Genomic DNA, 25,599 nt, shown 5'->3' on the forward strand with positions numbered 1-25,599 from the left:
AAAAGGGTGTTATAAGTTTGACGTGTCTTTCTGTGGCATTATAAATCCCGAAACCGGCGTTTTTGCTTACAGTTCTCATAAGACACGTGCCAACGCTTTTCAAATATACTAAGACGAAGTGTACCTATGTAGCCTTACAGTTTAAATGTGAATATTTTTAAAATCTTTCTCAAACACAATAATGATTAGGTTAAAAGAAAACCCTGACTACGCTATTACGCTAATATTACTTACCTACATACATAAAACCAAGCCTTTTTACCTAAAATAGGGGTAGGCGGGAACCAGAATCACTTATAAATAAATAAATATTATTCCAAACTAAGCAGGGCTGAGGTAATCAAATAACTGATAAACATACTTACATTCTTCTAAATACACACTTATATAGATAAATTTACAACCAAGCTCAGAACAAATACTAGTGCTTATCACATAAAGATCTGTCCCGGGTGGTATTCGAAGCCACCACACGCGGCGCTACAATATACAATTACTTACTATAACGCACAATTACTTGGTACTACAAACCAACTACTTACTTACAAACTTCCTAAGCTTCATTCGTAGCTGTGCATCTTGTGATGCAGTACCGCCGGTTACGAGTACTACGCACCTGGCCATTTGCAAGATGTCACGGATAAACTCTTTCTGTCCCATAATTGCCAATGGCCCTATTATAGAACTAAGATCACGCCGTTCCTTAAAATTGTGATGTCTTTGCAAGTTTCCCACAAAATAGATCCAGTGTTGTTCGATTCTCTACTACTATCGAATGCCGAAAACTGGCTTGGCATCGAGAAATCTCGTATGAAAATCTGATCAGCGCCTCTGACGGGCGTCGTAGGAACTATTTGGGCAGTACATTTGATATGTCAAACTGTTGATACTCGACAGAACCGACTGAAGAGAATCGTGCTACTGAAGCACTTTCATTGCCTGTGTGAAAGAGGACATGGACATGAAAGAGATTAAGACATTGTTGACGGTTGATAGTAATGTGTGAAGGGAGAAAACATTTTGTACCGTCTCTACGTAACGTGGGATAAACTGAATACAATTTAGAGACATCGAGATTTTTTCTTGTGCCTAACCTTTCTTCCAACCTATGTAGGAGTCAGCTTCCGGTCTCATCGGAAGCAGCTAAATATCAGTATTTTACATGTAGTGACTGCTTATCTGACCTCCACAACCCAATCAACGGCTATCAATGATCCACGATTTAAGATGCCTTCCGAAACAGGGAGGAACGCAATACCTATAAGATGCTCACCGATTGTCTGAACAACCTCAGAGATCGATTAACGCGGATGTTGTTTACTAAGCCATGAAAGACTTTTCGAGGCTGTAATTAATAATTATAGGTACTTCCAAAAAAGTAGGAGTATCAAACTACGTTTTATACCTTCGCCCATTGTCAAATATTTTCTGACACGAGACGATGGTTATCCGTAGTAACGACGGTTAAAGTAATATTGTGGACTAGCTGACCCGCACAACTTCGCTTGCGTCACATAAGAGAGAATGGGTCAGAATTTTCCACGTTTTTGTAACACTATTTTACTGTTACTCTGCTCCTATTGGTCGTAGCGTGATGATATAAAATATGTTTTTTTTTTCACGAAAAATATTCTTATAATTATTTATATCTCATAATATATAACGAAGTCGCGCTAAGGCATATCCGCTATTAAAACAGTTGCCATGACAACGGAATTTTGTTAATTGTCATTATTATATTGATTATTCGCGACTTCGTTCGCCACCTGAATTTTCCCGGGAAATGCGTCATTTTCCCGGGGTAAAAAGTAGCCTATGTCCTTTCTCGGGTATCAAAGTATCTCCATACCAAATTTCATGCAATTTGGTTCAGTAGTTTAGGCGTGATTGAGTAGCAGACAGACAGACAGACAGACAGAGTTACTTTCGCATTTATAATATTAGTATGGATAACGTACAAGTAATTTCCTCTTCGAAATCACAGTTCTAAATGTGTCGATCGAAACTAATTCATAATAATCAGTTCACGTTCGTCTTAGCTTTAAACCCAAAAAACATCAGCTATCGTTTATTTATTCATTCTATAACCATAAATATATTATTCTCCTTCAAATTAGTTACATACCAGATTTTAAAACAAACTTTTGTTACAATTCATTAACTTTCGAAGAGCGGAATTGTCTCGTAACATAGCTACGCCATCTAGCGGCAGTAGTGCGTACTAAACAGGGAGGAAATGCCACGTTGCACCTTGCACTCACATGCACTGTGACCACTGAAGATGAACCACGACTAAATACACAGATAGCGCTGTGTATTAACATGAAACAATTACGAAGACATATTTATAAATACAGTACATCTTTTTTCAAAGTAATATCTCTTTTCGAACGTATTTCGTTCGGACACTACTGAAACGGATAATATGTTAAGAGTAGTGTCCTATGAAGACATTCGTGCAACTATTATTATGTGTCAGTTGGCTAAAGCGAAGAATACAGTAATGAGGGGTATGACCGGATAATTACTTTATCTATACGGACAATTATTATATTTACTAGAAACGGGTAATGACGAGCCAGGTATAACTTCTTTACAGTCGACTGTTTGAAATGTTCTTGTACAAGCATCGGTGGTTCAGTGGTAGAACACTCGCCTCCCACGCGAGTGACCCGGGTTCGATTCCCGGCCGATGCAGTTCACCTCCTTCAACTCCTTTTTTTATTTTTGTAAAGGTTTGCTCTATATTTTAAAACAACACACTTGTAATGGTGTCAATTGAAACTAATTCTTTACAATCACATCTTATTCGAGCTTTCCTGGATTTTATTTTTGTAATAAAACATTTCAACCGCTCTTAGTTATAGCTGTGTCAAAAAAGTGTTACGCCACTCGAACTTACATCGAGACGGTAAACCAAAAACAATACAGTCCTTCAACTCGTATAATCGTCTACGATTCTGCATAGTGTCATTTATAAATTATAATTTAGACGATATAATATTGCCCTCAAAATATTCGTGTGCCTACTGAAGGCGAGATATGCAGGGATAACATTTTTGTAACAATCTACTTTTTGTGATCGTGTCTCGATGCGAATAAATATTCATTTCATTTCACGAAATAGGGGCTAGTTTAGTGTGTCCAGTTAATAACGAAAATGTTTCTAGATCAAATTTGATTATCCTTCTATCGAGTACTATAATCAGTTTCCTCCTTAAAAGAATAGGTAACGAGATGTTTCATTACTAAAATATACATTTGGTCGTCTCTTTTAGCTTGATCGGTCAATTAATGTAATTCCTTTGAATGCTCTTGTAACAATAATTAATTATATCCGGGTAATATCGAGCCGGGTTTTATTTCTTTATAGTTTGTGTTTGAAACCCTCGCCTCCCTCGCGAGCGACCCGGGTTCGATTCCCGGCCGATGCAAATCAACTCCGCAACAATCTTCCTTTTTATTTTTTCATTTTATTTGAATTTGGAAAATGTTGTATAATTTCTTGTTATTGTTGGGATTGATAATGAAGCACATTGTAGTAGTCAGTAGAACACAGATACATTTGGGCGCCATCTCTCGGTGGCGGTGCGTACTAAACAGGTAACAAGTGGCTCGCTGCACGCTGCACCGTGCACTCACATGTACTGCATGTACAGTACACAGATAGCGCTGTGTGTACTACACTTGTATTATTAGCGCTTACATACTTGTACCTTTTCAAATCTAATATAACTCAGTAAACATAATGAGCTGCCGTTTATGTTTATCTTTCAATGTCATGTGTCAAACGAGTGCCAGGTATTATAACCGGATAATTACTTCGTTCCGGGTGAAACTTTTACGTAGTCGAGTGTTTCAAATTGTGTAGTACAAGCATCGGTAGTTCAATGGTAGAATGCTCGCTTGCCATGCGGGCGGCCCGGGTTCGATTCCCGGCCGATGCATCCCCCCGGGATTCTTTTTTATATTTTTGTAAAACACACTTGTAATCTCATCAATTGAAACTAATTCTTAACAATCACATTTTAGTTCTGCTTTGCTTTTGCTGCACTTTTCTTGATAAAACATGCGATTTTTCTGTAACCCCTTTAAGTGTACGCTGTGTTAAAAAAAGTGGTATACCACTCAGACTAATCTCGAGACGACACATTTTCAATAATTATTACGTCCTCGTCAAAAATAGGCAACAAGTTGTATGATTTCTAAAATATACATTTGAGAGAATACAATAGAGACGTCGAGATTTTTTTTTGAGCCTATCCTTTCTTCCTACCTTTGTGGGAGACAGCTTCCGGTCTCATCGGATGCAGCTAGATATCAGTATTTTACATGTAGTGACTGCTAATCTGACCTCTACAACCCAATTACCTCGGTCATAACACGATACCCTTCGGTAAGGCTGGCTGTCAGACTTTCGAGCTTCTGACTACTGTTAACGACTGTCAATGATCCACGATTTAAGATGCCTTCCGAAACAGTGAGGAAAGCAATACTATAGATGGTCAACCATCGTCAAAACAACCTCAGCAAGCGTAGCTTAACATCAGAGATCGATTAACGCGGATGTTGTTCACTAAGCCATGAAAAACTTTTCGAGATTGTAATTAATAATTATAGGTACTTCCAAAAAAGTAGGAGTATCAAACTAGCCATCGTTAGCATAAGTCTGCAGATCATAGAAGTTCTAATTTCTGAATGTTCTATACTTCAGCCAGTTGCGAACTTTGTACACAACACTCTACTAAGTTGTTGAGCAGTAACTGAACAATTTCATTAATCGTTAAATATTTTCGTTTTCTGACACGGCACGATATTTATCAGTAACAACGACGATTAAAGTAATATTGTGGATAACGTACAAGTAATTTCCTCTTCGAAATCACAGTTCTAAATGTATCGATCGAAACTAATTCATCATAATCAGTTCACGTTCGTCTTAGCTTTAAACCAAAAAATTATCATGATAAACATCAGCTATCGCTTATGTATTAATTCTATAACCATAAATATATTATCCTTCTTCAAAATAGTTCAAAACCAGATTTTAAAACAAACTTTTGTTACAATTCATTAACTTTCGAAGAGCGGAATTGTTTCGTAACATAGCTACGCCATCTAGCGGCAGTAGTACGTACTAAACAGGGAGGAAATGCCACGTTGCACCTTGCACTCACATGCACTGTGACCACTGAAGATGAACCACGACTAAATACACAGATAGCGCTGTGTATTAACATGAAACAATTACGAAGACATATTTATAAATACAGTACATCTTTTTTCAAAGTAATATCTCTTTTCGAACGTATTTCGTTCGGACACTACTGAAACGGATAATATGTTAAGAGTAGTGTCCTATGAAGACATTCGTGCAACTATTATTATGTGTCAGTTGGCTAAAGCGAAGAATACAGTAATGAGGGGTATGACCGGATAATTACTTTATCTTTACGGACAATTATTATATTTACTAGAAACGGGTAATGACGAGCCAGGTATAACTTCTTTACAGTCGACTGTTTGAAATGTTCTTGTACAAGCATCGGTGGTTCAGTGGTAGAACACTCGCCTCCCACGCGAGTGACCCGGGTTCGATTCCCGGCCGATGCAGTTCACCTCCTTTAACTCCTTTTTTTATTTTTGTAAAGGTTTGCTCTATATTTTAAAACAACACACTTGTAATGGTGTCAATTGAAACTAATTCTTTACAATCACATCTTAGTCTAGCTTTCCTGGATTTTATTTTTGTAATAAAACATTTCAACCGCTCTTAGTTATAGCTGTGTCAAAAAAGTGTTACGCCACTCGAACTTACATCGAGACGGTAAACCAAAAACAATACAGTCCTTCACCTCGTATAATCGTCTACGATTCTGCATAGTGTCATTTATAAATTATAATTTAGACGATATAATATTGCCCTCAAATATTCGTATGCCTAGTGAAGGCGAGATATGCAGCGCTAACATTTTTTTAACAAGCTACGTTTTGTGACCGTGTCTCGATGCGAATAAATATTCATTTCGTTTCACGAAATAGGGGCTAGTTTAGAGTGTCCATTTAATAACAAAAATGTTTCTAGATCAAATTTGATTATCCTTCTATCGAGTACTATAATCAGTTTCCTCCTTAAAAGAATACTGCCGTCGTAAATCTAAACACAGTAACTTCAAAATATGCGTTTTGAGAAAAACGCGGTTGAAGTTTAATGGTTAATTTTTGCTCTCATTAAGATACTAATTATTGTATATTATTTCATGCAACTTTTAATGTTAGTATATAGTTAAATCTTTGATTCTGTATATATATATCTAGTATATTATTATTGTATAAATAATAAAATTAGATAATGTGTTTTAAGCTAGGGTAATAATATAATATTTTTTTCTTTTTTAAGTTACAACACGGTAACTCAACGGTTACTGTGTTGTAACCAAGTTTTACCTATTACTGTGTTGTAACTTTGTAAAGATATTAACATTAGGGGAATTACGACACAGTAAGTATGTACATACTGTGTTATAACTATGTTTCTTAGAAATACGTATAAAATCAGTAATACAGTAAATGAGATACTGTGATTTATTCAAGTATTTGTTGTTTATCTTTGAACAATATTTTATACGCAATCACAGTAACTGAAGAAGCCGTGTTATAATCAAGCAAAAAAAGAAAAATTAAAATCTATTCACGTTAAAAAAACACAGTTAGTAGTGACATACTGTTATTTAATTTAAAATAACACAGATACTGTATTTTTTATTAAAAAAAATGTTTTTTTTTGTGAAAATACTGTGTTTTTATTTAATGTATTTCGGTAACTATCCATCGTACAAACAAACCGAAAACTTTCTCAAATAGCCCGCGGTCTCCTGATTCGAAAGAACTAAACAAACTATAAACACAGTAACTTAAGTTACTGTGTTTACATTTACGACGGCAGAATAGGTAACGAGATGTTTCATTACTAAAATATACATTTGGTCGTCTCTTTCAGCTTGATCGGTCAATTAATGTAATTCCTTTGAATGCTCTTGTAACAATAATTAATTATATCTGGCTAATATCGAGCCCGGTTTTATTTCTTTATTGTTTGTGTTTGAAACCCTCGCCTCACTCGCGAGCGACCCGGGTTCGATTCCCGGCCGATGCAATCAACTCTGCGACAATTTCCCTTTTTATTTTTTGCATTTAATTTGAATTAGGAAAATGTTGTATAATTTCTTGTTATTGTTGGGATTGATAATGAAGCACATTGTAGTAGTCAGTAGAACACAGATACATTTGGGCGCCATCTCTCGGTGGCGGTGCGTACTAAACAGGTAACAAGTGGCTCGCTGCACGCTGCACCGTGCACTCACATGTACTGCATGTACAGTACACAGATAGCGCTGTGTGTACTACACTTGTATTATTAGCGCTTACATACTTGTACCTTTTCAAATCTAATATAACTCAGTAAACATAATGAGCTGCCGTTTATGTTTATCTTGTAATGTCATGTATCAAACGAGTGCCAGGTATTATAACCGGATAATTACTTCGTTCCGGGTGAAACTTTTACGTAGTCGAGTGTTTCAAATTGTGTAGTACAAGCATCGGTAGTTCAATGGTAGAATGCTCGCTTTCCATGCGGGCGGCCCGGGTTCGATTCCCGGCCGATGCATCCCCCCGGGATTCTTTTTTATATTTTTGTAAAACACACTTGTAATCTCATCAATTGAAACTAATTCTTAACAATCACATTTTAGTTCTGCTTTGCTTTTGCTGCACTTTTCTTGATAAAACATGCGATTTTTCTGTAACCCCTTTAAGTGTACGCTGTGTTAAAAAAAGTGGTATACCACTCAGACTAATCTCGAGACGACACATTTTCAATAATTATTACGTCCTCGTCAAAAATAGGCAACAAGTTGTATGATTTCTAAAATATACATTTGAGAGAATACAATAGAGACGTCGAGATTTTTTTTTGAGCCTATCCTTTCTTCCTACCTTTGTGGGAGACAGCTTCCGGTCTCATCGGATGCAGCTAGATATCAGTATTTTACATGTAGTGACTGCTAATCTGACCTCTACAACCCAATTACCTCGGTCATAACACGATACCCTTCGGTAAGGCTGGCTGTCAGACTTTCGAGCTTCTGACTACTGTTAACGACTGTCAATGATCCACGATTTAAGATGCCTTCCGAAACAGTGAGGAACGCAATACTATAGATGGTCAACCATCGTCAAAACAACCTCAGCAAGCGTAGCTTAACATCAGAGATCGATTAACGCGGATGTTGTTCACTAAGCCACGAAAAACTTTTCGAGATTGTAATTAATAATTATAGGTACTTCCAAAAAAGTAGGAGTATCAAACTAGCCATCGTTAGCATAAGTCTGCAGATCATAGAAGTTCTAATTTCTGAATGTTCTATACTTCAGCCAGTTGCGAACTTTGTACACAACACTCTACTAAGTTGTTGAGCAGTAACTGAACAATTTCATTAATCGTTAAATATTTTCGTTTTCTGACACGGCACGATATTTATCAGTAACAACGACGATTAAAGTAATATTGTGGATAACGTACAAGTAATTTCCTCTTCGAAATCACAGTTCTAAATGTATCGATCGAAACTAATTCATCATAATCAGTTCACGTTCGTCTTAGCTTTAAACCAAAAAATTATCATGATAAACATCAGCTATCGCTTATGTATTAATTCTATAACCATAAATATATTATCCTTCTTCAAAATAGTTCAAAACCAGATTTTAAAACAAACTTTTGTTACAATTCATTAACTTTCGAAGAGCGGAATTGTTTCGTAACATAGCTACGCCATCTAGCGGCAGTAGTGCGTACTAAACAGGGAGGAAATGCCACGTTGCACCTTGCACTCACATGCACTGTGACCACTGAAGATGAACCACGACTAAATACACAGATAGCGCTGTGTATTAACATGAAACAATTACGAAGACATATTTATAAATACAGTACATCTTTTTTCAAAGTAATATCTCTTTTCGAACGTATTTCGTTCGGACACTACTGAAACGGATAATATGTTAAGAGTAGTGTCCTATGAAGACATTCGTGCAACTATTATTATGTGTCAGTTGGCTAAAGCGAAGAATACAGTAATGAGGGGTATGACCGGATAATTACTTTATCTATACGGACAATTATTATATTTACTAGAAACGGGTAATGACGAGCCAGGTATAACTTCTTTACAGTCGACTGTTTGAAATGTTCTTGTACAAGCATCGGTGGTTCAGTGGTAGAACACTCGCCTCCCACGCGAGTGACCCGGGTTCGATTCCCGGCCGATGCAGTTCACCTCCTTTAACTCCTTTTTTTATTTTTGTAAAGGTTTGCTCTATATTTTAAAACAACACACTTGTAATGGTGTCAATTGAAACTAATTCTTTACAATCACATCTTATTCTAGCTTTCCTGGATTTTATTTTTGTAATAAAACATTTCAACCGCTCTTAGTTATAGCTGTGTCAAAAAAGTGTTACGCCACTCGAACTTACATCGAGACGGTAAACCAAAAACAATACAGTCCTTCAACTCGTATAATCGTCTACGATTCTGCTTAGTGTCATTTATAAATTATAATTTAGACGATATAATATTGCCCTCAAAATATTCGTATGCCTACTGAGGGCGAGATATGCGGCGCTAACATTTTTTTATCAAGCTACGTTTTGTGACCGTGTCTCGATGCGAATAAATATTCATTTCATTTCACGAAATAGGGGCTAGTTTAGTGTGTCCAGTTAATAACAAAAATGTTTCTAGATCAAATTTAATTACAAGAATAAGAGAAGCTTCTTATATCGAGTACTATAATCAGTTTTCTCCTTAAAAGAATAGGTAACGAGATGTTTCATTACTAAAATATACATTTGGTCGTCTCTTTCAGCTTGATCGGTCAATTAATGTAATTCCTTTGAATGCTCTTGTAATAATAGTTAATTATATCTGGGTAATATCGAGCCGGGTTTTATTTCTTTATTGTTTGTGTTTGAAACCCTCGCCTCCCACGTGAGCGACCCGGGTTCGATTCCCGACCGATGCAAATGAGCAATTCTCAATTTTTTTGACCACATCCACTATGACAATGTCCCATGTTTTTGTTTTTGATTATTTTTTTAATATGATATTACAACTAATATATTCGATTGTCATTACTTCATCAATATTATTAAATTATCAGACAAAATATCAAAATAGCGTACAAATTGATTAGTTAATTTTAAAATGTAATAATCTAAAATATCAAAATTCTCGTAGTATGGAAAACAGTTTGTCCCATGGTGACCGCAGTGATTTCGAATTCATATAATTTCATAAAAGTCTAAGAACCTAGATATATATTATAATCCTAAAACACTGATTAATGTATTAAAATTCATGTAATATTGAGTTCATTGTAAAACATGCTATACTTGTTTATTTTATTTCAAAACTAATATTGTCCCATAAAAAGTTCCGAAACAAAATTCAGATTTTGTTACCGATTATCGTATCGATTTTTTTCAAAAGGTGTTAAATTATTTAGTGTTTTTACTCGTGGCGACACTTTAGATTATATTTAACCTAGCCATATTATTGAAATTACATTTTGGAGTCAACAACAACCGCGACCAGACACTTCACACTGCACTGCCACAAATTTTTTCCAGGATTTGTTACGTTGTGACAAGGTAAGTTCATAGTGATTTAATATTTTGTTAAAATTGGTTAACAGTTAGTTTTATGCACTAAGTACATTTTGATGCAAAATACTTGTTTCAACTGTTAGAATTTAACGGAAATTTTATTTTTTGAATATCTAAAACCTTCATTTCGTTACTTCTGTGTTTGTTACTTTCGCGTGGTAACGTATAATCGGAACGCGGGGTAACAAAAAAGGATTTTATAAAGCCAAGTACACATCTCATAAAAAATTTGTTTTAGGTGGGTACCTACAATTAAATTAATGCCTACCTACATTTTTAACTCCTATAGCATAATATTGCTTTCTCTTTCTAAAGTTACGTTGGTATTGCTTAATTTGAAAATTGTTACATAGGATCTAACATGAATAGGGCATTATTTTCAAACGAGCACCAAACTTGTTAATACCGATTACATACTACTACAATAAATGTATTGTACTAATATGTAATATATATATGTTACTGTAAAAGCCCGAACTGTGGTAAATCCTAAGATTTTCCGGTAAAACCTAAGATTTACCAACTCTCAATGGTAAAAGTCCGAACATGCCAGAGTTTAAAAACTATGTTACGATATATAAAAACATCCTCCTTCATAACTATGTTTATAACTATTTCACGGTGTAATTATATACTGTGACATTGTTATAAAGAAGGAGTTTTGGGCATAGCGACGTGGGTAGGTTAGGTTAGAAGGCTAAGGTGGGAGCGAGCGAAGCGAAGCTCCCACCTTAGCCTTCGTGGTTATTTTTTTTTAACCACCCAGAAGGAGGAGCCCCGCGAAGCGGGGCTCCGGCGACATCTCCGTATCATCAAGTGAATATAGGTAAAAGTTCGAAATAAAATAATTATTCGGACTTTTACCATTGCGAGTTGGTAAATCTTAGGTTATACCGGAAAATCTTAGGATTTACCACCGTTCGGGCTTTTACAGTAACATATATATCTATATAAATATTACAAAATAAAAACGGTTGCTGGGTAGAATCGGCTGACCGTAGCACTAAAGTACCTACTTTATTCTTCGAATGGATTTTTAATTGATTGTAATGTATTGTTAAAAATAAAGTGATAAATAAGTAGGCACAAGTTTTTATTTGTTTCCTTTAGTTCATTTGATGAACCTTTTATTTTTGGAATGTTTAAAACATTCGTAATTTTTTTTTAAATTTTGTATTGATTTTTACTAGGTACTTTTTATTTCCATTTTATGATAATGTCAAGTACGTGTATGCTAAGCCTAACATTTCCAATTTTGTTACCGAAGCTTCTATTTTTGTTACTGTCCCTAAATAAAGCTGATAATTATGTTAAATATTGTTATTATTTTAAATTTAAAGACAATAAGTAATGGTTTAAAATTAACTTTATGACAGATATTTTATAATAAATAAGAAATATAGCATTCTTCCTTTTCAATTTAATAGAAAAACAAAACTTTGTGAGTAGAAAGTGTTAATGGTAACAAAAAAGCAGATGTAGTGCCAATAAAAAATATTGTATTACATTATTCACAATTTTTCTTTTCTCAAGATGTTATAATGTTATAATCTACATAGAAAAATATAAAAACATAAAACAATTTGAGTGAGTTTTTATGATTCTACACTGATTTCCAAGTAACAAAAAAGGAACTTTTATTTTACCCTTAACTAATATTTTACAGTTTTTTTATATAAAACATCGCTAAAACAGAAAATCAATCACAAATTCAGAATTTGAATAGTTTAAGCTACCTATATTTAGCGTAATATGTCCAATATATATGAATTTTATTTTTAGACTATTTTTGAGAGTATGGTCAAATATTTTGAGAAATGCTCAAATCAACTCCGCAACAATCTTCCTTTTTATTTCTTGCATTTTATTTGAATTACAAATATGTTGTATAATTTCTTGTTATTGTTCGGATTGATAATGAAGCACATTGTAGTAGTCAGTAGAACACAGATACATTTGGGCGCCATCTCTCGGTGGCGGTGCGTACTAAACAGGTAACAAGTGGCTCGCTGCACGCTGCACCGTGCACTCACATGTACTGCATGTACAGTACACAGATAGCGCTGTGTGTACTACACTTGTATTATTAGCGCTTACATACTTGTACCTTTTCAAATCTAATATAACTCAGTAAACATAATGAGCTGCCGTTTATGTTTATCTTGTAATGTCATGTATCAAACGAGTGCCAGGTATTATAACCGGATAATTACTTCGTTCCGGGTGAAACTTTTACGTAGTCGAGTGTTTCAAATTGTGTAGTACAAGCATCGGTAGTTCAATAGTAGAATGCTCGCTTGCCATGCGGGCGGCCCGGGTTCGATTCCCGGCCGATGCATCCCCCCGGGATTCTTTTTTATATTTTTGTAAAACACACTTGTAATCTCATCAATTGAAACTAATTCTTAACAATCACATTTTAGTTCTGCTTTGCTTTTGCTGCACTTTTCTTGATAAAACATGCGATTTTTCTGTAACCCCTTTAAGTGTACGCTGTGTTAAAAAAGTGGTATACCACTCAGACTAATCTCGAGACGACACATTTTCAATAATTATTACGTCCTCGTCAAAAATAGGCAACAAGTTGTATGATTTCTAAAATATACATTTGAGAGAATACAATAGAGACGTCGAGATTTTTTTTTGAGCCTAACCTTTCTTCCTACCTCTGTAGGAGTCAGCTTCCGGTCTCGTCGGATTCAGCTAGATATCTGTGGCGATCAACCACCACGACAACGATCAGCGAACATCGCCTCAAGATCGCCCGCTACCCGCTCCGCTTATGCAACTTGGGCCAACAGTTGTTTACAACTTAGATGCTTACACGTGCCGCAAGTTTGACCGCTGTTCGTCCTTCGGCGCGTGCGCAGGGCCTCGAGCGCCGGACCGCGGCCACTTCTTCGCCGTCCTTCTAGCTACGCGTTGCTCTGTATAAATTCTTTTAACTTGCTTATTGCTCCGCTTTCATTAATTGTATTTATGTTCATCTTTAGTTACATTAAATTCATTCATCAAATCATAATAATATAAATCATTTCGCGTTATCTATTAATTCTCATCCACAATCACCTATAATCATCAAGCACAGTGCTGCTTAGTAGCTGAGTCAATTCCCTGCTTAGTGGTGGGATAGGTAGCATACCTACTCCTACATTGGTGACCCCGACGAAGAAGAAGAAGCTGGAGATTGTGGTAAAGCTGTGGTTTGGTCTTAAGCGGTGAGCGATTTTTTATTTTTTAATTGGTGCCATCAAAATGAGTGTCAAAGCCGATGAGAGTCCTTCAGTTAGCGGTGATGAAGTGTTGCGAGTCAGTGTGCGTGTACCTCAGTTTTGGCCAGAAGAGCCAGCGTTGTGGTTCGCACAAGTAGAGTCACAGTTTGCCTTGTCTCGGATAACCACATACGAGACTAAATTCTGCTATTTAGTTGCTCAGCTAGATCACCAATACGCTGTAGAAGTGAAGGATGTGATCACTAATCCGCCCGCAACCGACAAATATTTGAAATTGAAGACGGAGCTAATGAAACGTCTTTCAGCTTCACAGGAGAGGCGTGTAAAACAGCTACTGACGCACGAGGAGCTCGGTGACAGGAAGCCGTCACAGTTCCTGCGACACCTGTCGGGTTTGGCTGGCCCGTCTGTGCCCGCTGACTTTTTACTAACTTTGTGGTCTAGCAGGTTACCGCAGAACATACAGACGGTTATAGCCACGCAGATGGATCTTGATAAAGACAAGCTGGGTGAGCTGGCCGATAAGGTGTACGAGATCGCACCGTCTTCACCCCAGGTTGCGAGCACCTCCCCGGCGTCGTCCCACAATGAGATGGCGCAACAGATCGCAGAGTTGACAAGGCAAGTCGCTGCATTAACTAACAAGTTAAATAACTCTGATCGTTCTCGCTCTAGGTCTAACTCCAAATCTCGCTCGAGAAGGTCACACTACCGCAGCCGTTCTAGACCGAAGCAGCCGCCACCCGACCATCCACATTGCTTTTACCACTTTACGTATGGTGACAAGGCCCACAAATGCAGACAGCCGTGTACCTATGGCGCGGGAAACTCCAAGGGCAGTCGGCAGTAGCGGCTCACGACTGTCCCTCACCACCAGGCCGTCTCTTTGTCACCGATCGCAATAGCAAAATGCAGTTTTTAGTGGACACGGGATCAGATCTTTGCGTTTTTCCGCGATTTGCAGTTAGGACGCCCTGTGTTAGGTCCAAGTTTGACCTTGTAGCGGCGAATAACACGGTTATACATACTTATGGACCTGCATTTTTACTCTTGAATTTAGGTTTAAGGCGGGATTTTACGTGGAATTTTACAGTCGCGGACGTCAACAAGGCCATCATTGGCGTAGATTTTCTGAACCACTATAATCTTTTAGTCGACTGCAAGAACCAGCGTTTGGTTGACGGTACCACATCCCTGTCTGTAGCTGCTATCTCTTCTGACGTTTCGGAAGACATTGCTTCACTCAAAGCTGTCACTGGTCACTCACAATACCACTCACTTCTTCGAGAGTTTCCAGATATTACCCGACCTGCAGGGGTTCGTCGTCCTTCAAAGCACAATACTGTGCACTATATAAGGACAACCCCAGGTCCACCAGTTTCGTGCAGGCCTCGTCGTCTCGACCCAGCACGCTGTCAGGCAGCAAAGAAGGAGTTCGAGGATATGCTCGCTTGTGGCACAGCACGGCGATCCGACAGTCCCTGGTCATCTGCCTTGCATATGGTGAAGAAGAAGGATGAGGGATGGAGACCATGCGGCGACTATCGTGCACTCAACGCACGCACCATTCCTGACAGGTACCCCGTCCGGCACATCCATGACTTCTCTTCGCAGCTCTCAGGGTGTACTATCTTCTCCACCATCGACCTGGTGAAGGCTTATAATCAGCTAGCCGTCAATCCAGCCGATATACCGAAAACGGCCATTACTACACCCTTTGGCTTGTATGAATTCCCTTACATGACGTTCGGGCTAAGGAATGCTGCTCAGACATTCCAAAGATTTGTGGACGAAGTCCTTCTAGGCCTGGATTTCTGCTACGGATTCATTGACGACATCTTGGTTTTTTCCAAATCGGTAGAGACTCATCGGGACCATCTACGTCAGTTATTCGAGCGCCTCAGTCAGTACGGGATATTGGTGAACACCTCTAAGTGCAAATTTGGTTTCTCCGAGATAACTTTCCTTGGGTATCAGGTTTCAGCAGCTGGTACGAAGCCTCTCGAGTCAAAGGTCGAAGCTATCAAGAACTTTGCAACGCCGAGAACTGTGAAGGAACTTCAGCGTTTTCTTGGTATGCTTAATTTTTACCGCCGCTTTATTCCCCATGCCGCTCATATCCAAGCACCGCTTACTAACATCCTAGCTGGTCCACGCATTAAAGGTTCGCAGCCAATTATTTTCACTCCGGAGATGACGCAAGCTTTTAACGAATGTAAGCTTACTCTATCGCAGGCTACTTTGCTCTCTCATCCTGACCCATCTGCTGAACTTGCTTTAGTTACAGACGCTTCAGACGTAGCTATTGGAGCTGTACTACAGCAACGTAAGGAGAATGTGGACGATTGGCAACCCCTAGCTTTCTTTTCACGCAAGTTGAGTGCGTCACAAAGGAAGTATAGCCCATATGACCGCGAGCTGCTTGCGGTATACGAAGCCATTCAATATTTTCGGCATATGGTAGAAGCTAGGCCATTTACGGTGTTTACGGACCACAAGCCGCTGACGTTCGTGTTTTCGCTCAACCGAGACAAATGCTCGCCTAGGCAATTCAGGTATCTCGATTTTATATCGCAATTTACCACAGATATTAGGTTCATACCTGGCCAAGACAACATCGTCGCAGATGCTTTATCGAGAGTTGAGGAGATAGCCAGCGCAATCGATTACCAGTCTCTTGCACAGTCCCAGGAGAGTGATCCGGAGCTGCAGGACCTACTCAGACACAGTACAGCCTTAAGATTGCGCAAGATACAGACTGAGTTGAGCAACGTACCAGTCTACTGCGACGTGTCGCAATCTACACATCGTCCGTACGTAACGCCTAGATTCCGCAGGCAAGTTTTCGACATGCTGCATAGTCTTCACCATCCTGGCAGTTCTGCTACAGTGCGACTGGTGACACAAAGATTTGTTTGGCCAGGGATTCGAAAAGACTGTAGAGAGTGGGCACGGCATTGCGTTAAATGCCAAACTTCTAAAGTTTTCCGTCACACCTCTGCCCCCTTGTCCTCGTTCCTTCCTCCTTCCTCGAGGTTCTCCCATATACACCTCGACATCATAGGGCCATTACCTCTTTCTATTGATTACAGGTATTGCCTCACGGTCGTCGACCGGTTCACTCGCTGGCCCGAGGCATTTCCGCTGCGGGACATCACTGCCGAGACCTGTGCTGCTGCTCTTGTGTCTGGCTGGATAGCCAGATTTGGCTGTCCTGAGCGGGTGACCACCGACCGTGGCCGCCAGTTCGAGTGCCACCTTTTCAAGGCTCTCACTGCTTTGATTGGTGCGCACCATCTCCGCACCACAGCCTACCATCCCGCAGCCAACGGCATAGTTGAGCGCTTTCATCGCCAGCTCAAGGCGGCGCTCATGTGCCACGCTCCTGCTTCCCAGTGGACCGAAGCTTTGCCACTGGTACTCCTAGGCATGCGTAGCGCCTGGAAAGGCGACCTTCAAGGTTCTTCAGCTGAGCTGGTGTATGGCGAACCTCTTCGCCTACCCGGTCAGTTCCTGTGCCCTGATGACGACTACTTAACTGCTGACGTCACACAGTACGCGGCGCGTCTTCGCGCGTACATGGCGAAGCTGTCTCCACGTCAAACTTCCTGGCACGGCGCGTCATCCTTCTACGTGCCACGCGACCTGCACACAACCTCACACGTTTTTGTTAGACAGGACCGCGTGAGAGGCGCCTTGGAACCACCATATGCTGGCCCCTATAAGGTTGTCAGCCGACAACCCAAGTACTTCACCTTAGAGGTCAACAACAAGTCGGTGACTGGGTCCATCGACCGGCTAAAACCGGCGTACATCGCAAGGGAGGCTCAGGTTCCAGCTGAACAGGTCGACGATGACGTCAAACGCACTTCCAGTGGCAGAAGAGTTCGCTTCCCGGATTATTATCGCCCGTAGTCACGGTCTCCCGGGGGGAGTACTGTGGCGATCAACCACCACGACAACGATCAGCGAACGTCGCGTCAAGATCGCCCGCTACCCGCTCCGCTTATGCAACTTGGGCCAACAGTTGTTTACAACTTAGATGCTTACACGTGCCGCAAGTTTGACCGCTGTTCGTCCTTCGGCGCGTGCGCAGGGCCTCGAGCGCCGGACCGCGGCCACTTCTTCGCCGTCCTTCTAGCTACGCGTTGCTCTGTATAAATTCTTTTAACTTGCTTATTGCTCCGCTTTCATTAATTGTATTTATGTTCATCTTTAGTTACATTAAATTCATTCATCAAATCATAATAATATAAATCATTTCGCGTTATCTATTAATTCTCATCCACAATCACCTATAATCATCAAGCACAGTGCTGCTTAGTAGCTGAGTCAATTCCCTGCTTAGTGGTGGGATAGGTAGCAACCTACTCCTACATATCAGTATTTTACATGTAGTGACTGCTAATCTGACCTCCACAACCCAATTACCTCGGTCATAACACGATACCCTTCGGTAAGGCTGGCCGTCAGACTTTCGAGCTTCTGACTACTGTTAACGACTGTCAATGATCCACGATTTAAGATGCCTTCCGAAACAGTGAGGAACGCAATACTATAGATGGTCAACCATCGTCAAAACAACCTCAGCAAGCGTAGCTTAACATCAGAGATCGATTAACGCGGATGTTGTTCACTAAGCCACGAAAGACTTTTCGCGATTGTAATAAATAATTATAGGTACTTCCAAGTAAGTAGGAGTATCAAAATAGCCATCGTTAGCATAAGTCTGCAGATCATAGAAGTTCTACATTCTGAATGTTCTATACTTCAGCCAGTTGCGAACTTTGTACACGACACTCTACTAAGTTGTTGAGCAGTAACTGAACAATTTAATGAATTGTCAAATATTTTCGTTTTCTGACACGAGACGATGGTTATCCGTAGTAACGACGGTTAAAGTAATATTGTAGATAACGTACAAGTAATTTCCTCTTCGAAATCACAGTTCTTAATGTGTCGATCGAAACTAATTCATAATAATCAGTTCATCTTCATCTTAGCTTAATACCAAAACATTATCATGATAAACATCAGCTTTCGCTTATGTATTAATTCCATAACCATAAATATATTATTCTCCTTCAAAATAGTTACATACCAGATTTTAAAACAAACTTTTGTTACAATTCATTAACTTTCGAAGAGCGGAATTGTCTCGTAACATAGCTACGCCATCTAGCGGCAGTAGTACGTACTAAACAGGGAGGAAATGCCACGTTGCACCTTGCACTCACATGCACTGTGACCACTGAATATGAACCACGACTAAATACACAGACAGCGCTGTGTATTAACATGAAACAATTACGAAGACATATTTATAAATACAGTACATCTTTTTTCAAAGTAATATCTCTTTTCGAACGTATTTCGTTCGGACACTACCGAAACGGATAATATGTTAAGAGTAGTGTCCTATGAAGACATTCGTGCAACTTAATATTATTATGTGTCAGTTGGCTAAAGCGAAGAATACAGTTATGAGGGGTATAGCCGAATAATTACTTTATCTTTACGGACAATTATTATATTTACTAGAAACGGGTAATGACGAGCCAGGTATAACTTCTTTACAGTCGACTGTTTGAAATGTTCTTGTACAAGCATCGGTGGTTCAGTGGTAGAACACTCGCCTCCCACGCGAGCGACCCGGGTTCGATTCCCGGCCGATGCAGTTAACCCCCTCCAGCTCTCTTTTTTATTTTTGTAGTGGTTTGCTCTATATTTTAAAACAATACACTTGTAATGGTGTCAATTGAAACTAATTCTTTACAATCACATCTTATTCTAGCTTTCCTAGATTTTTTTTTGTGATAAAACATTTCAACCGCTCTTAGTTATAGCTGTGTCAAAAAAGTGTTACGCCACTCGAACTTACTTCGAGACGGTAAACCAAATATATATAATTGTAATTTAGACGATGTAATATTGCCCTCAAAATATTCGTATGCCTACTGAGGGCGAGATATGCAGCGCTAACATTTTTTTAACAAGCTACGTTTTGTGATCGTGTCTCGATGCGAATAAATATTCATTTCATTTCACGAAATAGGGGCTAGTTTAGTGTGTCCAGTTAATAACAAAAATGTTTCTAGATCAAATTTAATTACAAGAATAAGAGAAGCTTCTTATATCGAGTACTATAATCAGTTTCCTCCTTAAAAGAATAGGTAACGAGATGTTTCATTACTAAAATATACATTTGGTCGTCTCTTTCAGCTTGATCGGTCAATTAATGTAATTCATTTGAATGCTCTTGTAATAATAATTAATTATATCCGGGTAATATCGAGCCGGGTTTTGTTTCTTACTAGCTGACCCGCGCAACTTCGCTTGCGTCACATAAGAGAGAATGGGTCAAAATTTTCCCCGTTTTGTAACATTTTTCACTGGTACTGTGCTCCTATTGGTTGTAGCGTGATGATATATAGCCTAAAGCCTTCCTCGATAAATGGACTATCCAACACTGAAAGAATTTTTCAAATCGGACCAGTAGTTCCTGAGATTAGTGCGTTCAAACAAACAATCCAACAAACAAACTCTTCAGCTTTAAAATATTAGATATTGTCACTGCGGGGAAGCTGTCGACCGTCTTGGGCACCATGGTCTTTCCTGCGGTAGGAGCTCTGGCCGTATACCCCGACACGCACACCTCAACGACATCATTCGCCGGTCTCTTGCCGCCGCTGGAATGCCAGCCATCTTAGAACGTAATGGGCTGGCGCGCGACGACGGGAAGAGGGCGGACGGTATGTCGTTGATGCCTTGGAGGATGGGTCGGCCTTTGGTGTGGGATGCAACTTGCGTCGACACCCTTGCGCCGTCTCATCTTCTAAGGACGGCCGGTGCTGCTGGAGCTGCTGCTGCGGCTGCCGAAGACCTCAAGCGGCGCAAGTACAGTAGCTCTACCATGAGTTGGCAACTATAGTCTCCCGCAGACACTGTAGTTGAAAAAATGTATGGAAACTCGAACAGCGCCCCTAGCGGGTAGTTAAGGTACCAACATTGCTACCATGAGTCGCCATAGTTAGTAACGTGTAGTTAAATTAAACAACAGTGAATGTAGATTGGCTTTGTCGTTCATTCTTTCCGTACGATAATGGTACCATGAGTTACCAATTTGACAGATGCTATAGTAACGAACTATTACTATAGTAGTTGCGGCACTCACCGACTTTTAGCTTCGTGAGAGCGTATTGTTTTACAAATAATTGTAGTTATTTTCCATTAAAAATGTTCGGTAGAACAAATATTGGTTGCGATATGTTTGAAACTGCTGCATTCAAAGATGAACGACGTGAACAAAGACATTTTAAAGCAGTATGCCTGAATTAAGTGGAAATCCCATCAATAATTGTAAAACAAAGTTTACAAAGCTATATCGACTAACAAAGAAGTGTTTATAGAATTATGTGATTTATTACGTCAACACATGGGGTTTAAAATCATCTCAAAGAGTTTCATTAGCATCAAAGGTAAGCCTGTTAAGCTTACCTTTGATGTGTATGTATGTATATTGTATCAGCGTGTTGTTGGGGAGGCGAACCATTTTTTCCCAAGGGGCCACAAGGGTGATCATTGTAAAAGTTACTTCAGCTTTAAACCATGCAGTTTTTGCAAACATGTTCATAAAGTTTCCTAGGACGCGGCAGGAAAGAGGATTATTTAAACAAAGGTGAAAATAAAATTAGTTGTTAATTAGAATCCTTGCACTAGCACTAACTGAGGTGTTTTCTTTTGTCCCCGTCTGACAATAAACAAAAAGCAATAACACAAAATCAAAAATACACGAAAACGTACCAAATTATATGTAAGCGACGACTTCTTATTTTTGTTGGTTAATACTACCATATCAATTTGAAACGTGTGTCGTATTTTCTCTCTGTCTGTCTTATATGAATAGAAGGAGATAGAACTACAACACTCAAGCTTAGTCAAGTTACAGATTGAATGTTGACATTATGTCGCAAAACCACAGATTAAAAATCTTACTACGAATGATATAGTTTTAACTATAACGAGAGTAGTTAACGTCAACACAACTCATGGTACGAACATTTAAGCCCACTGTTGTAGTTGCGTTCTCACGTTAACTACTCTAGTTAAGTAAGATGATTTAACTACGCCAACTCATGGTAGAGCTACAGTAGTCTTGTTGGCGACTATGTCTTTGAGCCGTTTGGGGTCGAGACGCTGGGACCATGGGGCCCTAGCGCCCACTTACTCTTTAAGGACATTACCAAACGCCTGGTCGACAGTTCCCGTGACCAGAATGCTGGCATTTTCTTGGGACAAAGATTGAGCATTGCCATACAACGTGGCAATGCTGCCAGCATTCTGGGAACGTTCCCGATTGACAGCGATGTGGAAGAGTACTACGACGCGTAGTGCGCTTCCCATGTTTTTTTATTTTCTTTTTTCTATTTTAATACTTGTTTCTTTTATTTATTTTTTATCTATTTGTATATATAGTAAGTTTATTGTTGTTCATTTAAAATGTAATTGTAAATATTTCCTTTAATATTAATAATTTATAAATATTGATCTCGTATAGATATTAATATTATTATATATTATATACTAGCTGACCCGCGCAACTTCGCTTGCGTCACATAAGAGAGAATGGGTAAGAATTTTCCACGTTTTTGTAACACTTTTTACTGTTACTCTGCTCCTATTGGTCGTAGCGTGATGATATAAAATATGCTTTTTTTTCACGAAAAATATTCTCAAAATTATTTATATCTCTTAATATAATGAAGTCGCGCTAAGGTATATCCGCCATTAAAACAGTTGCCATGACAACGGAATTTTGTTAATTCCATGTCATTATAATATTGATTACTCGCGACTTCTCTCGCCACCTGAATTTTCCCGGGAAATGCGTCATTTTCCCGGGGTAAAAAGTAGCCTATGTCCTTTCTTGGGTATAAACATACCTCCATGCCAAATTTCATGCAAATTGTTTCAGTAGTTTAGGCGTGATTGAGTAGCAGACAGACAGACAGAGTTACTTTCGCATTTATAATATTAGTATGGATTATTTATTTATTATAGATTAGTTTGTGTTTGAAATGTTCTAGTACAAGCATCGGTGGTTCAGTGGTAGAACCCTCGCCTCCCGCGTGAGCGACCCGGGTTCGAATCCCGACCGATGCAAATCAACTCCGCAACAATCTTCCTTTTTATTTCTTGCATTTTATTTGAATTACAAATATGTTGTATAATTTCTTGTTATTGTTGGGATTGATAATGAAGCACATAGTAGTAGTCAGTAGAACACAGATACATTTGGGCGCCATCTCTCGGTGGCGGTGCGTACTAAACAGGTAACAAGTGGCTCGCTGCACGCTGCACCGTGCACTCACATGTACTGCATGTACAGTACACAGATAGCGCTGTGTGTACTACACTTGTATTATTAGCGCTTACATACTTGTACCTTTTCAAATCTAATATAACTCAGTAAACATAATGAGCTGCCGTTTATGTTTATCTTTCAATGTCATGTGTCAAACGAGTGCCAGGTATTATAACCGGATAATTACTTCGTTCCGGGTGAAACTTTTACGTAGTCGAGTGTTTCAAATTGTGTAGTACAAGCATCGGTAGTTCAATGGTAGAATGCTCGCTTGCCATGCGGGCGGCCCGGTTCCGGCCCAGGTTCGATTCCCGGCCGATGCACACTCGTAATTATATCTATTTAAAACTGTTTATAAACAAACTTATCTCAGTCTTACATTTTTTTTGAAAAGCAAACGATTTTCCTGTATCCCTTGCTTTGATAAGAAAACTGCTACACCACCCGGACTATTCTCAAGACGCTTGATGTTCATATTTAATTAACTTCTCAAAACCAAATATTCCTTTAAATATGGATTAGATTACGATGGCCATTAGAGAATAAAGATGTTTCAAAATCTAATTTGAATACAAGATTAGCGAGGTTTCTTCTGTCGAGTACTATAATCAATTTCCTTATTAAAAGAATATGTAATAAGATGTTTGATTTCTTAAATATATAGACCTGTAGCTCGATTCTCTACTACTATCGACTACCGACAACCGACCTGTCATCGAGAAATTTTGTATGAAAATCTGATCAGCGCCTCTGATGGGCGATGTAGAAACTTTTTTGGCAGTACATTCTAAATGTCAAAGGCGAACGGCAGGTTTGTATGAAGAATTCGTACAGCTTATAAAATGTCATGTTTAGGTTTGCTTTTTGTTTTAATTGGAAGATAATATGATAGACAAGCTTATTTTAAAATTCTTATATTTTTTAAAGTTGGGAGGTAAAAGTCCATTTTAAGAAGCCACGATAGTTCGCTAAATTGCTCAGATGCTGTCAAAACCACAATCCAAAACAACAGCAAATTAGCGGATGCGTAGACGTCAGACTAACAGTGACGTGTCATGAGATTTTCTTTTTCTGTAGTTGTCAACAAATAGGTATAAGCCATAGACCAAAAAATATTATGTAATTTATAAAATCTTTCTACCTTAATTATTAATTAATCCGGACTTCTAAAAATAATACTCCCAAATAAAAATAAGTGACTTAGTCCCCTTTATAAGTGGTACAAATTCTGTAACGAAACAACACCAACTTTAAGCTGTACGAAATCTGCCGATCTCCTTTCGATAGCTAGCCGGTTGTCGGTAGTCGATAGTGGTAGAGAATCGAGGTACTGGTCATCTCCTTTAGCTATTGGTCCTATTAATCCAATTTCTATGACCGTGAATGTCAAATAATTTTTATTATTAGCATTCCTGATTCCATATTCTCTGTTAAAAATAAAAAAATACTAGTGAAAGAATTACTTTGTAAGTAAAACCAGTTGTAACCGCACGGTGACGGTGTGACGTCACTGTGCAACACGCTAAGTCTGGCTCACACTCAGGACTGTTTTATAAATGAAATAAGTGGACAAACTACAGAAAACTGCATGAGCTATTCTGCATAAGCTACATCTACGGCTGGAGACTTGATACTAAGCGGGTCGCAACCCGGCGAGGTGTAATATGACGTCACGCTGTTAGCGGGACTCGATATTATTTGAAACTTCGACATACCTAGCAACATTGTCCATTCTATTAAGATAATAATAATTTTGATCCGGGTAATGCTGCTGCAGTAGAATGTTTAAAAAGTTATAGAAGAAGCATCGGTGGTTCAGTGGGTAATGCTTGCTCCCACGGGGGCGACCCGGTTTCGGTCAAGAATTCGGGCAAAATACGACCGTGTGTCCAGTTGACGAAAACATAATAGTGATTTAATTTAATTTCACCATGGCGACACGCGTAAAAATCTTGGAGTGTCCAAACGACGAAATAATTAGCAGTACTAATTTAGAACTTCACCAACTTGACACATGTTTGTCCAGTCTCATGTGTCGAGTTGGTGTATAACCCTCTTTTATTGTACCTATCTCTTTACAAATTATATCGCAGTCTTTAAAACAAACTTAACTATTTTAAAAAATAGTTATATCCTATGTTACTCGCAGTTATTGTATTTCTTTTAAGTTTTATAGTTTTCCTATCGTACCTACTGTTCTTCGGAACTTAATTATTACAAGTGAACAATTCAATTGCAATTATTTCAGTTTTTACTTTACCCTTAATAAGA

At 38.8% G+C, this 25,599-nt stretch overlaps 9 non-coding genes across 9 annotated transcripts; all 9 read left to right on the top strand.

Annotated features, from left to right (window-relative positions):
- Nucleotides 1–2,626: 2,626 nt before the first annotated feature.
- TRNAG-CCC (transfer RNA glycine (anticodon CCC)) lies at nt 2,627–2,697 on the top strand. The gene has a single exon. It is a non-coding gene; the product is annotated as a tRNA-Gly (tRNA).
- Nucleotides 2,698–3,876: 1,179 nt separating this feature from the next.
- On the top strand, nt 3,877–3,947 carry TRNAG-GCC (transfer RNA glycine (anticodon GCC)). Its single transcript has one exon. It is a non-coding gene; the product is annotated as a tRNA-Gly (tRNA).
- Nucleotides 3,948–5,542: 1,595 nt separating this feature from the next.
- Nucleotides 5,543–5,613, top strand: TRNAG-CCC (transfer RNA glycine (anticodon CCC)). Its single transcript has one exon. It is a non-coding gene; the product is annotated as a tRNA-Gly (tRNA).
- Nucleotides 5,614–7,598: 1,985 nt separating this feature from the next.
- On the top strand, nt 7,599–7,669 carry TRNAG-UCC (transfer RNA glycine (anticodon UCC)). Its single transcript has one exon. It is a non-coding gene; the product is annotated as a tRNA-Gly (tRNA).
- A 1,595-nt stretch (nt 7,670–9,264) lies between these two features.
- TRNAG-CCC (transfer RNA glycine (anticodon CCC)) lies at nt 9,265–9,335 on the top strand. The gene has a single exon. It is a non-coding gene; the product is annotated as a tRNA-Gly (tRNA).
- Nucleotides 9,336–12,998: 3,663 nt separating this feature from the next.
- TRNAG-GCC (transfer RNA glycine (anticodon GCC)) lies at nt 12,999–13,069 on the top strand. Its single transcript has one exon. It is a non-coding gene; the product is annotated as a tRNA-Gly (tRNA).
- A 6,501-nt stretch (nt 13,070–19,570) lies between these two features.
- Nucleotides 19,571–19,641, top strand: TRNAG-CCC (transfer RNA glycine (anticodon CCC)). Its single transcript has one exon. It is a non-coding gene; the product is annotated as a tRNA-Gly (tRNA).
- Nucleotides 19,642–23,055: 3,414 nt separating this feature from the next.
- Nucleotides 23,056–23,126, top strand: TRNAG-CCC (transfer RNA glycine (anticodon CCC)). Its single transcript has one exon. It is a non-coding gene; the product is annotated as a tRNA-Gly (tRNA).
- A 443-nt stretch (nt 23,127–23,569) lies between these two features.
- On the top strand, nt 23,570–23,651 carry TRNAG-GCC (transfer RNA glycine (anticodon GCC)). The gene has a single exon. It is a non-coding gene; the product is annotated as a tRNA-Gly (tRNA).
- Nucleotides 23,652–25,599: the final 1,948 nt, after the last annotated feature.

This window comes from Anticarsia gemmatalis, chromosome Z (genome assembly GCF_050436995.1).
Source record: "Anticarsia gemmatalis isolate Benzon Research Colony breed Stoneville strain chromosome Z, ilAntGemm2 primary, whole genome shotgun sequence".
Lineage (NCBI taxonomy): Eukaryota > Metazoa > Arthropoda > Insecta > Lepidoptera > Erebidae > Anticarsia > Anticarsia gemmatalis.